This window comes from Pteropus vampyrus, unplaced genomic scaffold, assembly GCF_000151845.1.
Source record: "Pteropus vampyrus isolate Shadow unplaced genomic scaffold, Pvam_2.0 Scaffold135, whole genome shotgun sequence".
NCBI classification, from domain to species: domain Eukaryota; kingdom Metazoa; phylum Chordata; class Mammalia; order Chiroptera; family Pteropodidae; genus Pteropus; species Pteropus vampyrus.
Genome location: NW_011888916.1, coordinates 2,642,138 through 2,656,063, shown reverse-complemented (window position 1 = coordinate 2,656,063; position 13,926 = coordinate 2,642,138).

The following is a 13,926-nucleotide window of genomic DNA, read 5'->3' as shown; positions in this document are numbered from 1 at the left end:
ACAGGGAGAGGGCCAGGGTCCCGGGTGGGCCTCGGGACATACCCTGCCCCTGCGGCCCTCCAGAGAAGCCCGGGCGCTTAGTTCCCTACACAAACTGTTATCCATTAACATCCAATTATCCCTCGGTCCGAGCCATTAATTATAAATCAGCCGCTAATTGGGGTAATTAGCCCCCCGCAGGCTAATGGGCCGAGACTGAGGGAGGCCCCTCCCGCCTACGTCCTCAGGTTTTCCGAGGTCTTTCATTTGGGGTGGTGCAAAGAAATCAGGGGGCAGGAGTTGTTTCGGGTTTTTTTGTTTGTTTGTTTGTTTTTTCAGGCAGCGAAATGCGGCAGGGAGAGAGAAGAGAAAGTTAGTTTTTGTTGTTTTTTTCTCTATAGCCGTACAGTTTCGGGTCTTGAGGGCAGCCTGGCACGGGGGAAGCCTGACCACAGCCCTGGAAGTAAGAATTGTCGGGATAATTGTTTGATTCTCTGCTTCCTTTCCACTATAGAGGCAGCTAGAGCGCCACAGACGAAGACCGAGGAGACTTGGACGGAGCCGGGGTGGAGCAGGGGACAGGGTGGGCCACCTGCATGTTCCTTGCCTCTCACTGGCCTGGAGGAGGCCGCCTCGCTCTCCTGGTTCTCCGTGGCTGGGGAGTCCCGCGGGGACGAGCTGGGCCACTCCAGGCTCGTCCAGACCCAGACCGAGCCGGGAAACACAGACTGCGGAGTCCCTGCGCAGCCGCTACTCCCTGCACAGGTGCTGGCCTCGGTCGCCTGGAGGAACTCGGGGAGGGGTGTGTCGTGCCGGCTCAGGGAGCCGGGTTCCTGCCCTGCGAGCCGACAAACAGATATAGGGCGCCGCTACCTCTCCGAACAAACCGTGGTGAAAAGGGCAGGCGATTAGAAAGGGACGCGAGACCCAGTGGGCTCCGGTGACATTGGGGTACACTGAAGCAGCGCCCGCAGCGGCGGTAGACTGGCCGAAAAGAGTGACTTGATCTGGGAAATGTGCTCCGGCCTGGCGACTGCGGAGCCAAAGCACTCTGTCCTTTGCCGCTGCCAGAAACCCAGCTCAAGTCCGAAGAACAGTTGGGGCGAGAGCTGGGATCCGGGTTCTGTGCGAGCTGGGACACTCGCCCATTCAGCAGCACTGAGACCGAATCAAATAAGTTGTCCGAAGAACGGACTGGTGACTAAACAGAAAGAGAGGACTGCTGGATGGCGGGAGGGCCAGACAGGATAATGGAGGGCCCAGCTAAGTAAGTACCCTTCTTACCAAAGAGAAAACTGAGGCGCAGGGGCGCGCATTGATTTCTCAAGGTCAGAGGTGAGGGGTGCTCAGCGCTGGGCGAACGTCCAGACCCGACCACGCGTTCCGCTGGAAGCTCACGAGTTCCCCCAGCACCCCTCCTTACCTCACCCTCCCGCTCTGTAATGGGCTTTGGCGGGCGGCGGCGTCGCCCGGGGCCTTGATTAGATATTTATTGCTGTCATTTACATGGGCACCGCGGGGCGGCCGAGCGGGACCGTGGGGAGGGGGCGGAGGAGGGGGGAGAGGAATGGGAAAGTGGGGGAGGTGGGGGCTGGCTCCTGGAGGACCAGAAGCCCGGCAGGGGAAGTGAGCGGCGAGGCCTGGAGAGAGCAGGGGGAATGGGAGCGTAGAGGACAGGCCGGAGTCGTAGACTCCAGGGCCTTTCTGGCTGCACTGGGCCAGTTTGAGAGGTGGGGCTGTTGGCCTTTGCCCTTGATGGGTGTCTCCATGTGATACCCGTGAGTGTCCACGTGTGCATTTAACCCGTGGGTATATAACTGTCTGTCAGACGGCTTTGTGAGTTTATGTCCAGCCTGTGTGCCCCTATGTGTATGTACTTCTCACCTGGGTGTGCTTGAGTGAGCTACCCATTGTCCAGTCCAGGTGACTAACCCGTGCATCCAACTGTGTGGTGGTCAGTGTGTGTATCTATGTCCCAGGGTCCATCAATCTGGACTGCCTGAAAATGTGTGTCTGTGTTCAGGATTAGGTCAGAGATGGGGCTCTGCCCTTGGATCAGTTTCTCTCCCGTTGCCCCCAAAACCTACACGAGGTTTGGGTTTTCCAATTGCCAAACCCTATCGGCTGTCAGAGGTCCGAGGAGCATCATCCATTCCGGGTCTGACCTGGCCAGAGAACTGTCAGCCCCTCGTCCTCTAGAAATTTTGTTTTCTGCTCAAGTACCGCTAGGCAGTATGTGAGTGTGTGTGGAAGGGGTCCCCAGTACAAGTTATGTTTGTATCAGAGCAGAGAAACAGCTCCAATTTCGTGGCCACACGGGACCCTACATGTGACAGTGGCAGTTACAGGTGTTCAGGGAACACCCTCCGCCCCCAGACACTCACCCAAGGCCTTCGAAGCTGACCTGCCAGCCCACCATCAGGCCGAGCCCATCCCGAAGCCGAAGTGCTCGCCTTCGCGGTCGCCTTCGCCCGGGGCGGGTTTCCTCTCCTCTGCAGCTCAGCTCTTCTGTTCGGATTTCTACGGAGGGTCTGTGAGGCCGCAGCCAGGTTCTCGCGTCCTTGCAGAAGTCCGGCCGCTAAGGTCTGCGGGGTTAGGGGAAGGTGTTTACCTCCCTCCTGAGTCGCGATTTCCTGATCTTGTCCAAAGAGTGTCTAGCCCGGCCTCGAAAGAGAGGAATTTGAGCCAATTATCCGGATAATTTGTTCTCACTAGGCAGCAAATTCGATTTTTTTTTCCGACTGCCTACACACACATTAGCACAGTTGGTTCGCAGAAAGGGGAAGTAGGCATTAAATTCACCGATCCTTAGTTCAGAGTGCCTTCCTCATTGGGGGACGACCGGCAAAGGCGAGAAGTGAAAAGCGAATCCCAAAAAAACTGAAAACAACTCACTCCACCCCACCTAAAAGTGATAGGCCACAGGACTTCTAGGAAGACGCCTGCCCGGCCAACCCGCCTACAGCGTACAGGATCCCGAGCTCGAGTGAGGGGAAGAGTCACCGGCCACCGGCTGTCGCAGCGGCGAACTGGAAACCCGTAGTTTTTGCGACTGCGGCGGAAACAACCTCTGCGATGAGAACAGCCTGTCTGGCAAGGACCATCGAGTCAGTGGAGCCCTCTTCTCTCCCCTAGTTCTGAAACCCGAGGCGCCCCAGGAAACCAGCACCCGCTCTGCCAGCCCAAGGCCCCAGACTTTTCTAAAACGAAAAAGACCATCTCGTACCCCGGGCTGAATCGGCTCCACGGGTTCCCTGCGGGGGGTATTCCAAGCACGGAAAGAGGGCAAAAAGGCCGTGGATTCCGGCCTCCTGCCACCCCCAATCCGGACTCCCTCATCCGTCAAATCACAACACTGAGGATCCCCCACACATATACACACACACTGGAATCCAGGAAAAGTTCAGGCTCCAGATTCCGGGGGAATTTGGAGAAGTTCTGCTCAGGCCCCCTGTGCTCACCACCAGGGTGTCCGCGGCCCTTGCGCAGGGTCTGGGAACTTGTGACAAGCGAGAAAGTTCAGCGGGCGGTGTCCGCGACACCGCCTGTTCCGGTCCAGGAGCGGTCACGGACACCCGGATGGGAGACCCAGAGAGTTGACACTCCGGCAGTCCCCGCAGCCCCTCGGCCGCTCCACCAGTGCACCGCGAGGCTGGCTCCAGGGCTGGTCCCCCAGCCTGCGGGTCCCCACCAGAGCTTCCCGACCCAGGCCAGCCGAGGCCGCCGGACGCAAAACGAATTCCAGGGAACTACGCCCTCTGAGCCCCAAACACCCACCTGGGGGGCCTTAGCCTGAGCCGGCGTTTACGAAGACTGAGGGCGGCAGCGAGCGGAACCACCCCCAACAGGAGAATTCGAGCAGAATCGCAAACCAAGAGAAAAGGCGCACTCGTGAGCCGCAACAGAGTTTGAGCGGGAGTCGCGCAAGCAGGACTAGAGCCGAATCCCGGGCGATGCCCTGGGCACTACGGGGCTCGCTGGGCGTTATGGATGCAGAAGCTGGAGAGGCATGGGCGGCCTCTGCGCTCCCGGGTGGGGACCTGAGCGGCGGGCGGCGCCTCCTACCCAGCCCCAGCCCGGGGCTCTGCGACGCCCGAGGCCGCATCTGTTCCGCATTACCCCGGCCACCTCCTCCCCACCCCCTCCAAACTGAGAAGGATTTGTCTCCGCTTAATATCCAAACCTTTTTTGTATTTATTTTTTTTCGGGGGCGAAGTAATATCTTCCAAATGAGGCAAAACCGTGACGGATCCGAAGCGTTCTCTGCGGGTGCCTGCGTCTCCGCGGGCAGAGGCTTCCGTCTCTGCCTCAGCGCGTTTCTGCCCACGGCTCACTCTCCTCTCTTTCTGCCTCGGAATTTCGAGTTCTGCGCTCTTTCTGGCTCTGAGTTGTTTGCTCTCTCTTACTCCGTTTTTCGCTTTGGATGTTGTTCCCTCTGTCTCTCCCTGACTCTGTCCATCTGGCCTTCCCCTCCTCTTCCTCTGTTCCTGCGCAGTCTGTCTGTCTGTCTCCAAGTCCCTGGCCCCAAGCAAACTTTCGATCCTTCTAGCTGGCATGGGACTGCAGGACCACGGGGGGGAGGCGGTCCCCCTACTTCCCCGCCCCGGCGCCCCTCCCGGTTCGGCCCTGCCAGCCCCGCCCGCTCGCACCTGGTCTTCCCGGCCGGTGCCGCCGCCGCCGCTGCCATCTACCCGCGCCGTGGCCGGGCCTGGAGTTTTAAACGGCGTTTCCCGGGCGCCCAATGCGGGCCCACGCGCTCCCAAATGGCCCCAGTGGCTGCCAATCACGCTCCGCTCCCGCCCCCAGCCCGCCCCGCCGGTGCTGCAGAGCCGCTGTAGGCCTAGGTCGCTGGGGTCCCACCGTCGGTGAGTCTGTGGAAAAGGCCAGCGTCCTTCATCTCTGAATCTCTGTCACTCGGCCTTCGGGCCGGGATCTCTACCTCTGTCCGGTCTGCAGAAGCCACAAGCCGATCCCGGGGGCGAGAAGGGGTCTTGAGAAAACTTCCCCTCCCAAGGCCTCACCCGAAGCCGACTGCTAGAGGCTAAGCTCTAGGGTTCTAAGCGATGGCGTAGAGGCGCCCTGACTCCCTTCCCCGCTGTTCCCCCAAGATTGGCCTTGAGCTTTGCGCGCGCACGCGCGCACACACACCCACACACACACACACACACACACACACACACCCTCTCCCTATCAGTCCCACACCACCAGCAGCCCTGCTATGCCTGCGGCCACCACACCACAATACCCCACAACCCGCAATCAGAGCTCACTGCCCGCGCACTCGGCCCATACGCAGGATGGCACTCCTAGCAGCCGTCACCTGTCTGGCAGCTGGAGACCTCTTGGAGAGGCTGCCAGTGTGACATTAAGCTTCACACGCAGCACACTCACCTGTCTCAAGGGAGACAGACACATGATGCCTGGCTCACAAGGGGAAAATCCTGGGCCTAGGGCCCTGTGAGTTCCTGCCAGTGCACCACTCTCTCTAGGCAGGACCCATTCACAGGAAGACAGTGTTCTGGAGCTGGCTCTGGGGCCATGTGGTGATGGAGGCTGCCTCCTGAGAGGTGTCTGAGGTGTATGCCAGAGGGGCAAGTTAACGCCCACGCTGTGGGCTATGCCCAGTGGCAAGTGACTGACTGTCTTGAGGCTCTGTGTGTGTGGCTACATGGAAGTGACTGAGAGGCGCTTGGCCAGGTGCATGCAGCACGTGGAATATGTACAGCCTGTGTCCCTGTATGGCTGGGATTCTGTGGGGCCTGCCTTTGACCACAGTGGCAGCAGCTGTGAGTTGCATGTAGAGAGTGTCCTTGTGACCGGTGCTCCCATGACCACAAGTTTATGTTTAACTGTGGAGCCTCATATGGCCATTAAGTCCTTTCTGTGTGTATAACCAATCCTTATGTAATTGTAAGTTCAAATGTGGTTGTGAATCCAGGTGGCTGGGTGCAGGATGGGACACAGGGCAGGCATGAGGTCTTACACTTGGGGCCAGGCAGCTGGCCCCTGGTTCTGACATTCCCTCTGTTCTGTAAGCGAAGCCCCCTAAGTCTAGCTCCTGGGAGCTGGGCAGTGTGCTTAGGGGCAAAGGCATAGAGAAGTGGGAGGTATTGGCTGGCGCACGCTGCCAGTAGGTTTTAGAATCCTGGCCTGGGTTAAGAGGTCAGGAATTTTGGCCTGGATGGAGCAGAAGGGGCTAGTAGACAGATTTGAGGGTTGATCCCCAGGCACTTAGGGTCTGAGCGCCTCAGGGTGGGCGGGAGCGGTGGGCCTCAGAAGGGAGGGGAGAGAAGGGGGACGGTAAGAGGATTAGGCTGCTTAGACCCTTTTCTCCCACCAGGATCCTCCACCCCCGCCCCAAAGCTCCAGAAAAGATTTCTTCTGCCAAAGCAAAACCGTTTAGGCTCCATTTAAAGGAACAAGAAAGGTGGAGGTGGGGGCTTTAAATAACCTTTTAATTTCCTTTCAGAGGTCCGATCCTGTGAGGGAGGGAAAAGGAAGAACAGGAAAAGTAATAGAAGGGAAGAGGAAGGGAAAAGGGAAGGGAAGGCTGTTTCTTTGGCTTAGATAATCAGGACAGCGGACTGCTGCTCCAAATGCTGGAGAAACGGTGGAAAGGACACTGCGCCCCCACCTGGCTGCCCTCCACACACAATCACGCAGATCATCCTGGAGAAAATTGCAACCCCTACACACACACAGTCCTTCAGTCAGTCACACATACAGACCTGGATACAGGTGCATATATGGAGGGTTATACTTAGACACACACGAACAAAGGTATGTCACTGAAGTCCATTCCATGGTAGCACAGATGCGGAGTCCCTCCTTGCTCCTAGCCATCCCTACTTGGTGCCAAGGGCATTTGCTGAGAGCATGCCCCCAAGAGGAATCTTGGCTTCGATTGGGATTCCCCTTCCAGAAGGAAGGAACATCATCTTTCTTTGCTCAAGGACCTAACTCCAACCCATCCCTCCCTAGTTTCTGCCTCAGACTGGACAGGAGCTGCTGGGCAGACTAGAGGGATGAGGATCCCAACTCAGCCTGAGCCTGACTTAGGGCCAGGCCTACCAGGCTCAGACTAGGGAGGCAGGGCTGTTGAGGATAGTGCAGGTGCTGCTGGTGAGCTGAGGGCTACTAAGGGCTCCAGGTTGTGGGGCACAGGTCCTAACTAGGCACCTGCTCTTTGAAGGAACTTGTCTGCCACACAGACTCTGAGCCCAGCTAAAGAAACCCTTGCTAGTCTCCTATTCCAGGTTCCTGCCAGCGTCAGCTGTCCCAGCCCTGGAAATCTGGAGGTGGTGGCTGCATGGCTAGTATGCCCTGAGCCTCATGGTACACACTGGGCCTCCACAGACTGGAACTCCCAGATGCCTGGAGCAGTCACCACAACCAGATCACACCTACCCTCATAGGGAAGCACAGGCCTCCACAGGGGAACATTTGTGGGCAGAGAGAGCACCATCTCTCAGCCACATTCCCACCACTGTGTACTTCCACAGATGCTACACAACAGTGCTGGGCTCTGGGTTGATTGTGGATACTTATAGGGAGGGAGACGCAAAATCCCTAGAACGTGCTGGGACCGAAAGAGAGGAAAATGGGATAGGAGGGGTAAGGGGAAGGTGTCCTTTAAGGAAGCCTGAGGCAATGGGGAGCTTGGCATGCCACGATGTGGGTGGGTTTTACTGATTTAACAAAATTATTCTGAAGGTGCTACCGTCTAGACAGGAGCTAAGAAGTGGAAATGATTCAGGGCCTCCCTCCCTAGCCTGCTCCTGGAGCTTCCCCACCTGCACCCCCAGGGCTGCGGTTGACACCTTCAAAGGGCTTAAAAGGAAGGCATCCCCAGACTGGCTGAGGACCCTCCCCCAATAGACTTTCCTGGGCTCTTGGGGCCTGGAGTGGAGGCAGCAGTACATTTCCCATGTGCTTGTATGTTTGTGTGTATTCATTATCCTGAGACTTACATGTAGATGAGTAGTTACATGTATATACTCCTACATGTGTGTAACATATGTGTACACACATTAAAATAGGCAATATGTGAATGTAGACCGTGCCTATGTAGATTGTGTTTGCGGGGCGTGGGGTAGAGGTAGGAGGTGGGGGTGGGGGAGAAGAGTGGTGTTGGGAAGACATTACTAAATTGGACCAAAGTGAGGGGTAGGCAAGGGATAGGTTAACTTCGGAACTTGGGAAAACAGGGCTTCAGGCAGGCCTGAGAACTCCAACACCACCAGGTGCCAGCCTCTGTGAAGAAAGATCTGGGAAGTGAAGGTCCGAGGTTCCCCTAGAGTCCCAAGGCAGACCCCGATCCCCGGATTTAAGCTCGGATTAGAGTAGCAATGCCAGCCCTCCCCAACCCCATACACACATTCTGAAAGAGATCTCCGTAGCCTCCTTGGCCACTCACAGCACGAGAGGGGAGGAGGCAGATGCCCTGATAGGGCCACTCTAGGCATTCCCCGCGGGGCAGAGGATACCCTTGAAATTCGGGAACACCGGCTACAATGGAAGAGGCTTGCCGGGGAGACTCGAGACCGTGCCCCTCCTCGCTTCTTCCCCGAGGCCCACACTTCTCTGAGTCCAGAGGAGCCGAGAGTCGGAAAGCCTGAGTCCAGGTTTGAAGTGGGGGCGCCCGTCCCACTCCCCCATCCCGGTCCCGCTCCCGCCCCCGCGGCTGGCGCTCCAGGGGTCAGTAGCTAGGTGGTGGGCGGCTTAGAGCTAATTCGAGAGTTAATGGCAACTGCCCGGCCCCCCGCGGTCCCCTCCACCCCCACCCCCGCCCCCACCCCCGGGCAGGGCCTCGGGCCGCCCGCATCTGCGCGGTCCGCGGCGATTCATCATCTTGATCCATGGCGCGCGCTGACGGCGGCCCCGGCCGCGCTGACAAGACTAACAAAGCAATTTGCCACGAGCCATCTCCTGGACAGGTTATTAGCGCGGCCGCCGCTTAAAGAGCCCTCCACACCAGCACCCCCACCCCACCCCAACCCCGCCCCGGAGCCGGGCAGCTACCTGCTCTGCCCCCTCCCTCCGACCGGCTACTGCCCCTCACCGCCCAGAGATGCCCCTGCATATGGCTGGCCATCTCTGACCACCTCAAAGTACTTCCCACCACACACCCAGTTCGCTGCCGGCACGTTCCTTCCTCTCTCAGCTAGGGTTGCTACCTGTTTGGCCCCCTCCCTCTGATGGGCTCCTGGCCCGCATGTGCTTCTGGCCCCTTTCCACAATCTCTCAGCCTTTCCTCCAGTACTACCTGACTTATCCCCTCATCTTACTCTCGCTTTTCCTCTCTACCCTCCTCAGTTCCCTACCCACCTCCTTACCATCAGGGACTGAAAAACCTTACGTATTCCCAGCTTTAGGAAGAAGGGGTTCTCCTGCTGTACCTGAGTTTCCTTTGACCACTTTGGCCCCTAAGTAACCTTACTTTGGGAGGAGGGGCTGCCCAAGGCCAGCTGGGTAGTTATGGAGGTGGAAGGACACTCTGGCTTCTCCAAGGATGAAGTGACATGGTGAGTTAGGTGGACTTTCTCTGAGGGTAGGCTATAAATGCCAGGGGAAAAGGTCTGGCCCCATCCAGACAGAGGCTCAGAGAAATGCAGGGACTTGTTCAGGGCTACACAGCAGGTCAGGGCAGAGGAAGGACTGGAACCATGTGTGACTTCCCAGGCCTGAGCTTACCCCTGGCTGCATCCCCTCTGGGAAGTAAAGGAGGCCAAGAGATCAAGGTGCCCTCAATAAGCAACTCCCCTCCTACCTGTGTACAGGTGCAGTGAGGGGTGGGGAGAGCTATTTGTGCAAGTGGGTGTATGTTTGGACAGATTTATCTATATTACATATATGTGTGTATAATGAGAAAGAAGAGCTTGCCACACATTCAGATCCCCAAAAGCAAAGTACCTTTTTGGTCATTTCAGACAGAAGTCTATTTCTTGAGAGAATTCTCTGGGTAGAGTGGAAGTGATCTTGATATATATATATATCACTTGATAGATATATATATATACATATATATATATACATATATATGTATATATATATGTATATATATATGTATATATATATATATATATATATATCTCAAGATCCTTCACAGACTTGATATATATATCAAGTGCACTAGGTGAGCTCCTAAGTGTGAGTCTGGGTGCATGCATAAAGCCAAGTGTTGCACATATGTATACTTGCACAGGTGTGTTCAAGTGTGTCTCTGAATATATGTAGGTGTTACTTCGTGTATGTGTGTGCTGGCGGCTAAGCGTGTCCCTTTGCATGTACATAGAGGCCTGGGAGGGGCCTGTGTGTGGCACATGTGTGAATGTGGCTATGCACACCTAGGGTAGCTAGACTTCAAAATAGGAAAGAGCCTCCACCTCCTTGTTCACTCCTCTCTTAGATCCAGCTTCAATATTTCCAAACTGTCAGCCTCCAAAGCTGGGTAGTGGGGAGAGACATAGTCCTACTCTGAGAGCCTGGGAGAGCTCCTTCTTAGAGAACTGGATATAGGAGGGGAAGTTCTCTCTGCAGGGCAGGCTGTCTTGAACTTCCACCAGGACGCAGGTTGGTGCTAAGCACCCAGGTTGGGGCAGGGGAATGTACCATGTGTCAGGAACCTGGCTTTTTTCTTTTCCACTGGCCAACCAGGCCATGTCTTCATCCATGGGGAGGCCCAGCTCTGTCGCTGCCTGCGCTACCACTGTGTCCCTGACGTGAAATATGGGGGGCACAGGCCGCGCTGGGGAGATTTGTCATCCGTGCTCAGCGGGTGACTCTATCTGCAGACTATTAGAGTATAAAATATATTTTACAAGAGTTTTAGCTACAGGTGACTTGCTCTTTATTACTAGATGTGGGCAAAATCAATACTTCTGTAACTAAAAGATCATTTATTTTGCTTTTTGAAACATTTTTCAACAGGGGCACTGGCTAAGCTTGCAAAGCTATGATTAAGAGTTATGGCGGCGCCTGTTTCCCTTAACCCTTTAAGTCCCACAGCCCAGGCACTCCTAGCACTAGTACCTGCCTGTAGAAAGCCAGACACACAGATACACAGACACACATTCCCAGTTGCAGCAAACACACTGACCGAAGTGCACAGGCCCCCACTCTGATAAAGCCATCATGCAGATACACAGATCCTCATACATGTATACATACACTGTCCCAGGCACACCCAGAAATATAGTGGCACACACACTCCTTTCTACACAGAAACCCACAAATAAAATGCACATGGGCACAAATGCAAGCTACATGAATGCCACCAGCATACACTCTCACCTCATGTCTTCACACACTCACACTTAAACACTGTGACACCGAGATGTGCACAGTCACATTGTGCTAAATTCTGACTCTGGGTCAGTGGCTAGCCAAGGGTGTAAGATGCTGAGGGATTCCCACGAATGCAGCTACAGTCACTATGGGCAAGGAATGGAGAGAGCCCAGGAATGTCAGGGCCACAGAGGGGCCCAGACAACCCTGCCACTTTTCTGTCAACTAAAACATGGAGTGCTCTTTCCGAAAGCTAAGCCACCATATATGAAGGCTGTGAAGTCATATACCTCTCTCAAGACTGCTCATTAGTGATCACCCCCGGCCTGAGTGGGTTCAGGATGATTAAGTAGCTACATTCTCAGAATGGCATTACCTAACCAGATTGAAAGTGTCTTCTATCCTTTATCTGAATCAGCAAGTCAGCATTAACCAGTTGTTGTTTATCTTAGGGTTGGGGAGACACATGGAGGAAATTGTAAGGTAAAGCTCTAATGGTGAGATTTCATATAATAAGACTGGCCAGCTGTATCAGTTATCCATTGCTGCATAACAAATTACCCCCAAACTTAAGTGGTTTAAAACAAACATTTATTATATCACAGTTTCTGCAGGTCAGGAATCCAGGAGCATCCTAGCTGAGTGGTTCTGGCTTGGGGTCTCTCATAGGTTGCAGCAATATTAGTTAGGGCTACATTATCTAAAGTCTCAATTGGATCTGGAGGGTCCTCTTTCAAGAAGGCTCATTCACATGGCTGGCGTTGGTGCTTGCTGTCAGTTGGGTGCTTAAGTTCTCCTCCGTGTGGCCTCTTCAGCAGGATAGCCTGGGCTTCTTTATGTGGTGGCTGGGATCTGAGAGAGAAAAAGCCAAAGAGAGAGAAAGGTCAAAATAGAAGCAGTAACTTTTATAACCTAACCTCAAAAGTGACATCTCATCCCTTCTGCTATGTTCTAGCCATTATAAGTAAGTCACTAAGTGCAACTCACACTCAAGGAGAGGAGAATTAAGCTCTACCACTCAAAAGAAGAAGTATCAAAGTATTTGTGAACATAATTTAAAGCTGCCACAAATAAGCCAGGGGACACTTCTACACAGTGTCTGCAAAATGATAAGGATCTCTTAATGACTCCAAACCCCAAGAAAACCATGGAGCATCCTGAAGTGGAGAGGGTATGACCAGGTGATAATGGAGGCTCAGAAACAACCCTTGCTCAGGACCACAGCATAGCATTATAACATGCACAGTAATTAAATGAATGGGCCCAGGAGCCAAACTGCCTGAGTTCAAATCCAGGCTATACCACTGACTAGCTGTGTGACCTTGGGTAAGTCACTTAACCTCTGTGTGTCAGTTCTCTTAATTGTAAAAAAAAAAAAAAAAGGAGAAATAACACTACTGACCCACTAGGTTTGTTAGAAGGATTAAAAGAGTTGACATTTAGCATGGTGCCTGGTTTGTGGTAAATGCCACATAAGTATCTGCTAATACCCAGTTCCTCTCTCTCATTGGCAATGCCCTCCCTGTTGATACTTTCTCACAAGGGATTTATTGAGCACCTTTGATGTTCCTCAGGCTAATCCCATATACCTACCACCACCACCCCAATTACCCTGGGCCCTGCCCTATCCCCAGCCCTACAAACCAGGGCCAAGCAGACAGGCTGGGCTCCATGAGCTCCATTTGACCCTGCCAGCCCAGCACTGCCTTTTGTGGCCTCTCTGGGAATGTTGTGCAATATGTTGGCCACAAACATTTTATGAGCAAGAGGACATAAAGAAATTTTTCTCCATCGACTGGTAGTCAGGCCTGCTCCCTCCCCTTCCTCTTTATAAGCTTCCTTGGTGATAAGGGGGATGATAAGGGGAACAACGTGGAGAAGGTTAAGACTGCCCTCTCCACAGAGCCCCTGAGGAGCAGCCTAGCCTCGGGGCCTCTTCCCCCAAGCTCTCCAGTGCCAAACCTGAAACAATCATCCCTGCCATGGAGGGGTAGGCAGACCTGGATCTCGGAGACCTGGATTCGAAGGACCTAAGATCCTTGGTTGCTTGGGACAGGCACCTCCTCCCAGGTCGTCTGGTTTAAGAGTCCCAAGACATTTCACCCAAACACCAAGAAAAGATAAAAGGTAAGATACTGATCATAAAGCTACATCTATTACATCTGAAGCTCTATCTTCTCTGTTCTGGGATTTTACCTTTTTGATGCTAACACATTTTTTCTTTTATGCAGTGATATTGACAACTGTTGGTAGTTTTCCCTCAGTGCCCTTATATGACAAAACTAATGGCTGGCAACTTTAAGCTGGGACTCCCATTTTAAAAATATCACTCTCTTCTATGCAGGAAACACAAAACCATCTCCACTCCATCAAGAATATCTGCTGACCACTGGCCTGGGCTCAGACACCAGGTAAAGGGGGAGCTCACCACACTCCTGCCCCAGCTCTGCCTGTAACTTGATGGGACCTAGGACAAGCCCCTTCCTCTCCCCAGCCCTGGTTGGTCTCCCCATCTGCTCAGTGAGCAGGTTGACAGATGTTCTTTCTCAGTCTATGATCTAGACCAGCTCTGGACTCTGCCCTGGAACCCCCTCCCAGCCCTCCCTGCCTTAGCCCCCATCCACCCCAACCCTGAGATGACCTCAGGTGGATGCTGATATG